Source organism: Bubalus kerabau, chromosome X (assembly GCF_029407905.1).
Source record: "Bubalus kerabau isolate K-KA32 ecotype Philippines breed swamp buffalo chromosome X, PCC_UOA_SB_1v2, whole genome shotgun sequence".
Taxonomy (NCBI): Eukaryota; Metazoa; Chordata; class Mammalia; order Artiodactyla; family Bovidae; genus Bubalus; species Bubalus kerabau.
This window is the reverse complement of record NC_073647.1, coordinates 47490415-47500308: the sequence shown is the minus strand read 5'-3', so window position 1 is coordinate 47500308 and position 9894 is coordinate 47490415. Positions and strand designations below refer to the sequence as shown.

General features: G+C 46.9%; 1 pseudogene; it reads left to right on the top strand.

Annotated features, from left to right (window-relative positions):
• The first annotated feature begins 8119 nt into the window (after nt 1–8119).
• Nucleotides 8120–9503, top strand: LOC129639990 (melanoma-associated antigen 9-like; annotated as a pseudogene).
• Nucleotides 9504–9894: the final 391 nt, after the last annotated feature.

The following is a 9894-nucleotide window of genomic DNA, read 5'->3' as shown; positions in this document are numbered from 1 at the left end:
TTCTTCGACTGAGTGGCATATGATCGGATTTTTTTTCTCAAGCTTCCTTATAGAGGTCTTTTGACCCTCAAGGTCATACTCCATGCCTTGAAAGACAAGATAAGGGTATTAATTTTGAGAAAGGGTATAACATCTGAGTTGGGAGGGAGACTTCATGAAAAGGGATGCGGGCTGATGAGGGCTTTTGGCAGGCAAGGGCAGTGTAGAGGTCTTGGGCAGCAAAGTCAATGGAAAACGTGGGGAGCATAGATGAAATAATCTTACCTTCCCATTGCCTCTGTATCTCTGTGAACAAAGGGTCTTCTTTCGTCCTTTCACCCTTGAAGCACACCGCATTGGAACTCTTCTTGGCTGCCGAGGCTTCCTGGTTACCTTATGATGACAGCAGGAAATGGCCTAACCCAGAATCTTTGCCTCTGACCTCCCTATATATACCTTCTCAGGACAATGAGGAGCCACACCCTTCAATCTGATTGGTCAGCTGGGCACTCCCCCAGCCAATGGTGGCTTTGGGGTCTTAGACATCACAATGTAACACTGTGCCCATCAACATGGGTTAGCGGGTGCTGATGGAGGCCATGATACAACTTTCTCACCCCTGACACCTCTGTGTGTCTGATTCTGGGGAGTGGTGTTTCAGGGGCATGGTGTTTCTTCTAATGACCCTCAGACTTTCCTTCAGTGCCCTTTATTTTTTGACTTATATGTGCCCCTTTAACACTCCTGCCTCCTCCATCCCTGTATGAACCTCTACCAAACACTTTTCATTCCAAATCTGTTCCCCAGAGTTGTCTTGTCATTTCCTCTTTCGCCCACTCTCTTCCTAGTGGGGGTTCTTGAGGGGCTTAAGGAACTTAAAACCAAGAACTTAACATGGATCAAGGTAGTTAATAGCAGCTTGGATGTTTCTGCTACTCCAATGAGCTGTAGAGACCCCAAGACTTGGTGAATCCTCAGTCTGTTGCCCCAGGGTCTATACACGATCTCCATAAAATTACACATCAGAGCCAAGAAAGTCATACATGTCTCCTCCACTAATATTTTTGGGGAAACTTTAGCTCTCATACTGAGTAGGGAAACTCAACTTGCCCCATCTACCAGAAATACATTCCCGATTAAAACAAACAAACAAAAAATAGTAATTTGTCCAAAGGTAAGGATCAGATGACCAATGCAGCACTGTCTCTTGACGGAATCATTTCCCCAGTGGTCCCTCATTGACAGTTATCATCAGGTAGGGCCCAATGTGGAGCTGAACAATAGCTGAGCAGGAGAAGTACCAGCAGGTATTTCACTGATACTTGGTTGATTATTGGCAGCGTCGAGCGATGCACTGTCCAATTGCTGGGCAATACCTGATGCTTAGTAACAGGATGTGGAGTAATACGGCAAAGCAATGGCTATCTGCTAATGGCTGTGCTCATGCTGCTCTGTTCCATAAGGATACGTTGGGTCTAGAGTGCTTTAATCTTTTTGACGGACTCCTTTCCCACTGCAGATTTTGATTTCACATGCTTGTTTAACTTTTGTACATCTTTCTTTTCATTGTATTCCCAGTCATGCACTGGGAATGCCAGTCAACATGGCAGTCAACAGTGCTTACCTATATGCACCTCCAACAGCTGCCACTTGATTGCATGTGCCGCATATATTTTAGCTAATATGTCAAAGCCAACAAGAATGTCAAAGCCAGCCCACCTTGAAAACTTCTTTAACATACCTTATCCTTACAGTGATTCTTACTCTATTCACAATGTAACAGAGCAGAGTGAGCACAGCCCTATGCCGTTAGCCATTGATGTGTTTCATTTCAACCCACCCTGTTCCTAGGCAACAGGTGTAGCTCAGCCTTGCTTGGTGCATCAGATGGCCCCATTCACAAGCAGCCAACTGTCAATGAGTCACCATTTGTTGTCCTGCTCAGCTATTGATCAGCACCACAGTGGGCCCTACCCCCCAGGTACTGTCAAGAATGGAGTACTGGGGAAGTGATTAAGGAAGGGTGATATGGTGGTAATCAGCTGGAAAGTGAGAGAAGAGGCAAATTCAGGCATTTCTTTGGAGGGCCTGGAGATCACCCAGCCTTGGGCCAGTGGGTGAGCTGGAGGTCCCAGGGAATTGACTGGGGAGGACATCCTGTAGTGCTCCAAAGCCCTCACTATTGCCCTCCATTAGCCTTGCCCCAGGCCTTGAGGAGTGGTGAACCTCTCCCCCATCCCTGACTCTGCAACCTACTAACAGTGGCCTTCTCCCTGGGCCTCAGCCTCTGAGAACTGGTCTCCTCACTTGGACAGCCTGAGGAGACAGGACCTATTGGGTTGGGTGCCTGGCTCCATCAAGGATGAGAGCTGGGCAGAATGTGGGAACCTTGCCCCTAAGGAGCTGCCAAATGAGATCTCTTTATGCTTATCCAGGATGAGACATTTCAAGTGAAAGTTGTGCCTTGAGACTTTTGCTCTCTCTTGACAGGGCAAGAATGACAGAAAATAACATTCATATGGTAGAGATACATAGGAACATTCTTACCTGACCATGACCTAACTTTGAGCACAAAGGATGTGACAATAAGAAGTCTGCAACAACTTACCACAACTCTCTCTGACATTTGCTTTTAAATATACTTAACTGAAAAATTTCATTTACTTTGAGTTCTTAGGGAAAGAGCCACACACATATTTGTATGAATCTGTAATAAACCTTTCACTGTTCCAAACTCTAACATTTAGTTCTGATGGGCCTCATTCTGCATCAAGCACATGAATTTGCAGTTTTGATAACAACCATACTGTCGAAGGGCTGACTTGGCCTATTTTAAACAACATCAGAGACTGGCCAAGTGCTCACAGTCATCCATAACATACCCACTGACTAGGCTTGGCTAAACAATAGCCATGCTTCTCTGCTCTGAACTTCAGCTTTCCCCCACGCTTGAGCAACCTCTAAGATTCAGGCAATTCTGACTCCTTTAACAGCTCATTCTAAAAATCAGCTCACTACAGAAAGAAACACTTCTTTTCAAACTGCTCCATCAGGCTGTCTGTTCATTCATCCCCACCTCTTTCCCCATCTCACACACATGCACACACACACACACACACACATAAACTTACACACACACACATCGTTGCTGTGCATGCTCCTTATCTATCATGTTAAGGAAATATCTTTTGCTGTTCCATTTTGAGACACGTTAAGAACTTGTGTTCAAAGCATTCTCCCTATAGCGTTCAGTTCATTTCATTTGTTCAGTTGTGTCCGACTGTGTGCAACCCCATGGACTGCAGCACACCAGGATTCCTTGTCCATCACCAACTCCCAGAGCATGCTGAAACTCAAGACCATTGAATCCCCGATGCCATCCAAACATCTCATCCTCTCTTATCCTCTACTCCTTGGCCTTCATTCCTTCCTAGCATCAGGATCTTTTCCAATGAGACAGTTCTTTGCATCAGGTGGACAAAGAAGTGGAGTTGCTGCTTCAGCGTCAGTCTTTCTAGTGAATAATCAGGCCTGATATCACACGTCCATGGAGTGGTGGCTGCATGGGCTCAGGAGGGACTAGAGAAGCTACTCCACGTTCAAGGTCAGGAGTGGTGTCAGTGAGGAGATACACCTCGTCCAAGGTAAGTTGCAGTGGCTGCGCTTTGATGGACCAGCCGTGAAGAGATACCCCACGTCCAAGTAAGAGAAACACACGTAAGACGGTAGGTGTTGCAAGACGACAACAGAGGGCAGACACACGGAAGCCATAATCACAGAAATCTAGTCAATCTAATCACATTAGAACCACAGCCTTGTCTAACTCAATGAAACTATGCCAGGCCCTGTGGGGCCTCTCAAATTGGGCGGGTAATGGTGGAGAGGTCTGAAAGAATGTGGTCCACTGGAGAAGGGAAGGGCAATCCACTTCAGTATTCTTGCCTTGAGATCCACAAAAACAGTATGAAAAGACAAAACAATGGGATACTGAAAGAGGAACTCCCCATGTCAGTTGGTGCCCGATATGCTCCTGGAGATTGATGGAGAAATAACTCCAGAAAGAATGAAGGGTTTGAGCCAAAGCAAAAACAATACCCAGTTGTGGATGTGACTGGTGACAGAAGAAAGGTCCAATGCTATAAGGAGCAATATAGCATAGGAACCTGGAATGTTAAGTCCATGAATCAAGGCAAATTGGAAGTGGTCAAACAGGAGATGGCGAGATTGAACGTCAACATTCTAAGAATCAGTGAGCTAAAATGGAATGGAATGGGTGAATTTAACTCAGATGACCATTATATCTAGTATGGCGGACAGAAATCCCTCAGAAGAAATGGAGTATCCATCATGGTCAACAAAAGAGTCCAAAATGCAGTAGCTGGATGCAATCTCAAAAACTATAGAATGATCTCTGTTCATTTCAAAGGCAAACCATTCAATATCACAGTAATCCAAGTCTATGTCCCAACAATCAATGGAAAAGAAGCTGAAGTTGAACGGTTCTATGAAGACTGAAAAGACCTTTTAGAACTAACACCCAAAAAAGATGTCCTTTGCATTATAGTGGACTGGAATGCAAAAGTAGGAAGTCAAGAAACACCCGGAGTAACAGGAAAATTTGGCTCTGGAGTATGGAATGAAGCAGGGCAAAGGCTAATAGAGTTTTGCAAAGATAACACCCTGGTCATAGCAAACACCGTCTTCCAACAATAGAAGAAAAGACTCGACCCATGGACATCACCAGATGATCAACACTGAAATCATATTGATCATATTGTTTGCAGCCAAAGATGGAGAAGCTCTATAAAGTCATCAAAACAAGACTGGGAGATGACTGTGGCTCAGATCATGAGCTCCTTATTGCCAAATTCAGATGTAAATTTAAGAAAGTAGGGAAAACCACTAGAATATTCAGGTATGACATAAATCCAGTCCTTTATGATTATACAGTGGAAGTGAGAAATAGATTTAAGGGATTAGACCGGACAAATAGAGTGCCTGATAAAGTATGGACGGAGGTTCATGACATTGTACAGGAGACAGGGATCAAGACCATCCCCATGGAAAAGAAATGCCAAAAGCAAAAGGGCTGTCTGGGGAGGCCTTACAAATAGTTGTGAAAAGAAAAGAAGTGAAAAGCACAGGAGACAAAGAAAAATATAAGCATGTGAATGCAGAGTTCCAAAAATAGCAAGAAGAGATAAGAAAGCCTTCCTCAGTGATCAATGCAAAGAAGTAGAGGAAAACAACGGAATGGGAAAGACTAGATATCTCTTCAAGAAAATTTGAGATAGCAAGGGGGCATTTCATGCAAAGATGGGCTCGATAAAGGACAGAAATGCTATGGACCTAACAGAAGCAGAAGATATTAAGAAGAGGTGCAAATAGTACCCAGAAGAACTGTACACACACAAAAAAAATCTTCATGACGCAGATAATCATGATTTTGTGATCACACACCTCGGGCCTGACATCCTGGATTGTGAAGTCAAGTGGGCCTTAGAAGCATGACTAGGAATAAAGCTAGTGGAGGTGATGACATTCCAATCGAGCTATTTCACAACCTGAAAGATGATACAGTGAAAGTGCTGCACTCAATATGCCAGCTAATTTGGAAAACTCAACAGTGGCCACAGGACTGGAAAAAGTCAATTTTTACTCCAATTCCTAAGAAAGACAATGCCAAAGAATGCTCAAACTACTGCACAATTGCACGCATCTCACATGCCAGTAGAGTAATTCTTAAAATTCTCCAAAGCAGGCTTCAGCAATATGTGAATCATGAACTTCCAGATGTTCAAGCTGGTTATAGAAAAGGCAGAGGAATCAGAGATCAAATTGCCAACATCCGCTGGATCATGGAAAAAGCAAGAGAGTTCCATAAAAAATATCTATGTCTGCTTTATTGACTATGCCAAAGCCTTTGACTGTGTGGATCACAGTAAACGGTGGAAAATTCTGAAAGAGATGGGAATACCAGACCATCTGTCCAGCCTCTTGAGAAACCTCTATGTGCGTCAGGAAGCAACAGCTAGAACTGGACAAGGAACAACAGACTGGTTCCAAGTAGGAAAAAGAGTACATCCAGGCTGTATATTGTCACTTTGCTTATTTAATTTATATGCAGAGTGCATCATGAGAAACGCTAGGCTGGAGGAAGCACAAGCTGGAATCAACATTGCCAGGAGAAGTATCAATAAGCTTAGATATGCAGAAGACACCACCGTTATGGCAGAAAGTGAAGAAGTAAAGAGCCTCTTGATGAAAGTGAAAGAAGAGAGTGGAAAAGTTGGCTTAAAGCTCAACATTCAAAAAGCGAAGATCATGGCATCTGGTCCCATCATTTCATGGGAAGAAGATGGGGAAACAGTGGAAACAGTGGCTGAGTTTATTTTTCTGGGCTCCAAAATCTCTGCAGATGGTGACTGCAGCCATGAAAGTAAAGGAAGCTTAGTCCGTGGAAGTTGAGTTATGAGCAGACAAACAGCATATTAAAAAGCAGAGAGTCTGTGGGAGAAGGTGGGGTGATTTGGGAGAATGGCGTTGAAACATGTACAATATCATATATGAAACAAATCGCCAGTCCAGGTTCGATGCATGATACAGGATGCTTGGTGCTGGTGCACTGGGATGACCCAGAGGGATGGTACGGGGAGGGAGCTTGGAGGCGGGTACAGGATGGTGAACACATGTACAACTGTGGCAGGTTCATGTTGAGGTATGGCAGAACTAATACCATATGTAAAGTAATTAACCTCCCATTAAATTAAATAAATTTATATTAAAAATAAAATTAAAAAAAAACCCAGAGACATTACTTTGGCAACAAAGGTCTGTCTAGTCAAGGCTATGGTATTTCCAGTGGTCAGGTATGGATTGAGAGTTGGAGTATAAAAAAGCTGAGTGCCAAAAATTGATCCTTTTGAACTGTGGTGTTGGAGAAGACTCTTGAGAGTTCCTTGGATTGAAAGGCGATCCAACCAATCCATCGTAAAAGATATCAGTCCTGAGTGTTCATTGGAAAGACTGATGTTGAAACTGATACTCCAATATTTTGGCCACCTGATGTGAAGAGCTGACTCATTGGTAAAGACCCTGATGCTGGGAAATATTGACGGAGGCAGAGAAGGGGACGACAGAGGAAGAGATGGTTAGATGGCATCACCAACTCAGTGGACATGGGTTTGGGTGGACTCCTCAAGTTGGTGATGGACAGGGAGGCCTGGGGTGCTGCGATTCATGGTGTTGCAAAGAATCAGACACGACTGACAAACTGAACTGACTTCCTCTCAGTCTTTCAGTGGAGACCAGTCCTTCTGTCTTCCCATTTTTCTCTGCCTCTCTGCATTTAAGTACATCAATTATCTATTATGGTCTTGAAGGGGTGATCTTGTGGGGGAGCATCACTGTACAGTCTGTACCATCATCAGAGGGAGGTGGGGGTGAGGATGGGGCTGGATTTGATGGACCACAAGTCACATCTTGCCTTAGGGTGTGCCAGCACCTATGGCTGGGAAGTTCAGTGGTATCACGTCTGAAGCCAGATGTGAGGCAGAGACTTCCTTTTCCTCATTGGCTTTCACTGTCCTATTGGGGGCAGGGTGGGATTCCAAGTTTCTGGAGCAGAAGCCCTGAATGTCAGACCAGATCTGGCTGTGTCTCCTCAAGTATGTACACTCCCCTCTCCCAGCACTGTAACCCTTGGCACAGAGGGCCAAGAGGAGCATGTTCTAGTTAGAAAAATAACAAAAGGAGCAAATCTCTAGGCTGGCTGCTTACAGAGATCCAGGCTACCTCCAACGTGCCACCTGTGCCATCACCATCAGTAGCGTCTCCTGCCCCGCTTAAACATACCTTCTGGTCTGAGACCTCTTGTTCCCTCACAGCTGGTCACTACCCTGCAAGTCCCCATAGGGGAGGGTACAGGCCGTGCCAGGGGAAAGGGGGCACTACAAGAAAGCCCCAAGAGGACCACCCACCCTGTGGGTGGTGGCCTGTGGGGGCCTCACAGTGTCCACCCCTCCTACCAGCACAGAAGGCCCAAGTCTGTGCCACAATCTACTCCCGAGTTGTCCCTCCATTTCTCTCACAGGGGCTCCAGGAACCAGCAGGCGAAAGCAGATGTCTGAGGCCCGAGTCCATGGGTCAGAGAGCTGAGGAGGTCCAGGCAGTGCCAAGAGTCAAGGTGAGTTGGTTACCCTGAGTGTGCACCAGGGACTCCAGATCCCAGAACAGTGGGGACGCCAAAAGGCCCTAATCCTCCCCACCATGTCAGCCCCACAACCTGAAGCTGTGCTGACTGCACACTGGTGAGCCACCTCATGTCCTCCTTCAGGTAGCCAGGGGTTAGGCCGCTTAGGAGGAGCTCCTCTATGAGGCCTGAGAGCACCCCTCAAGGGGAGACTTGTAAGTGGCCTGAATCAGACTGCCCGGGGTGGGTTTCTCACCTGAGGACGCTCACAACCACCCTCTCCCACAGGCCCAGGATCCCCATCCGTCCCCCTGCTTCACTCCTGTCTGCACCTCAACCCCGGTCATCATGCAAGGGATGCATGAGCTCTGCCAGCCTGAGAGAGTCTTTCAGGATCCAAGAAAAGAAGAGGGCCTGATGGAGGCACAGTTCATTTGGGGTGAGGAGAAGGAGGTGGAGGAGGAGGATGAAGAGGAGCAGAAAGTGGAGAAGGAGGAGGAGGACCATCAGCAGCAGCAGGTGGAGGGAGGAGGAGCAAGTAGAGAAAGGAGATGCAGCTACCTTCTCCTTCTCCTGGTCCGGGGTGCCCTGGAGGAAGTGGCTGCTGCTGCAACACCCAGTCTCCCCCAGAGCCCTCTGGGTGTCTGGCCCTCTCCCAATGCCATGGCTGCTACTCCGGGACCCAATATGAAGAGCATGGCCTCAGCAGGCAAGATGAAGTGCTAAGCACCTCATGTGACCAGGTAGATGCCAGATCCTGGCTCTGAGATGCACTGCGGGTGAAGAAGAATGAGCTGCTGCAATTCCTGCTCAGCAAGTGTCTTGCCAAGGAGCTGATCACAAAGGCAGAAGTGCTGAACAGTGTGCTCAAAGATTACCAGGACCATTTCCTGGTGGTCTTCGGTCAAGCCTCAGAGTATTTGCAGCTGGTCTTTGGCTTGGAGGTGAAGGAAGTGGACCCCAGTGAGCACACCTATATCCTGGTCCCCTCCCTGGGCCTCACCCTCAGTGAGATGCTGAGCGATGGGCAGAGGTTGCCCAAGGCCGGCCTCCTGGTGGTGATCCTGTGCCTGATCACTGTGGAGGACGGCCATGCCCCTGAGGAGGAGATCTGGGGAGCACTCAGCAGGATGAGGGTGTGTCTCGGTAAGAACACTTCATCTATGGGGAGCCCAGGGAGCTGCTCACCCAAGTGTGGGTGCGGGAGGGGTACCTGGTGTACCAGCAGGTGCCTGATGAAGACCCTGCTTGCTATGAGTTCCTGTGGGGTCCCCAGGGCTATGTGGAGACCAGCAAGTTTAAAGAGCTGGAATATCTGGACAAAGTTGGTTGAAGGGGTCCCAGCTCCTTCCAACCCCTCTGCAAAGGCTGCGAGGGAGGAGGAAAGAGGACTCTGAGCCAGAGCAGCAGCCAGGCTCCTTTCGGGCCCATGTCCAACAGCTTGTCCTAGGGGGCAGGAAAGGAGGCTGATTCTTCCCTTTATTATTGAAGAGGAAACAGTCAGCCTTCTCAGCAGTGAAGGTCCTGGCCCACTGGGGAACCCGGTGTGTGACATCTTTGTGTTCCTGTTCTCTACAATGACATGGAGGCTCATCTTTGTTTTCTTTAGGAATCTTTCAAATGTTATTCTTTTTTGTAGAAGACAATGCATTCCAGTATCTAACTATGTCAATGACGTTGATCATCACACTGTGTTTGTACTTATCCAGTTCAAGATGAAGAGT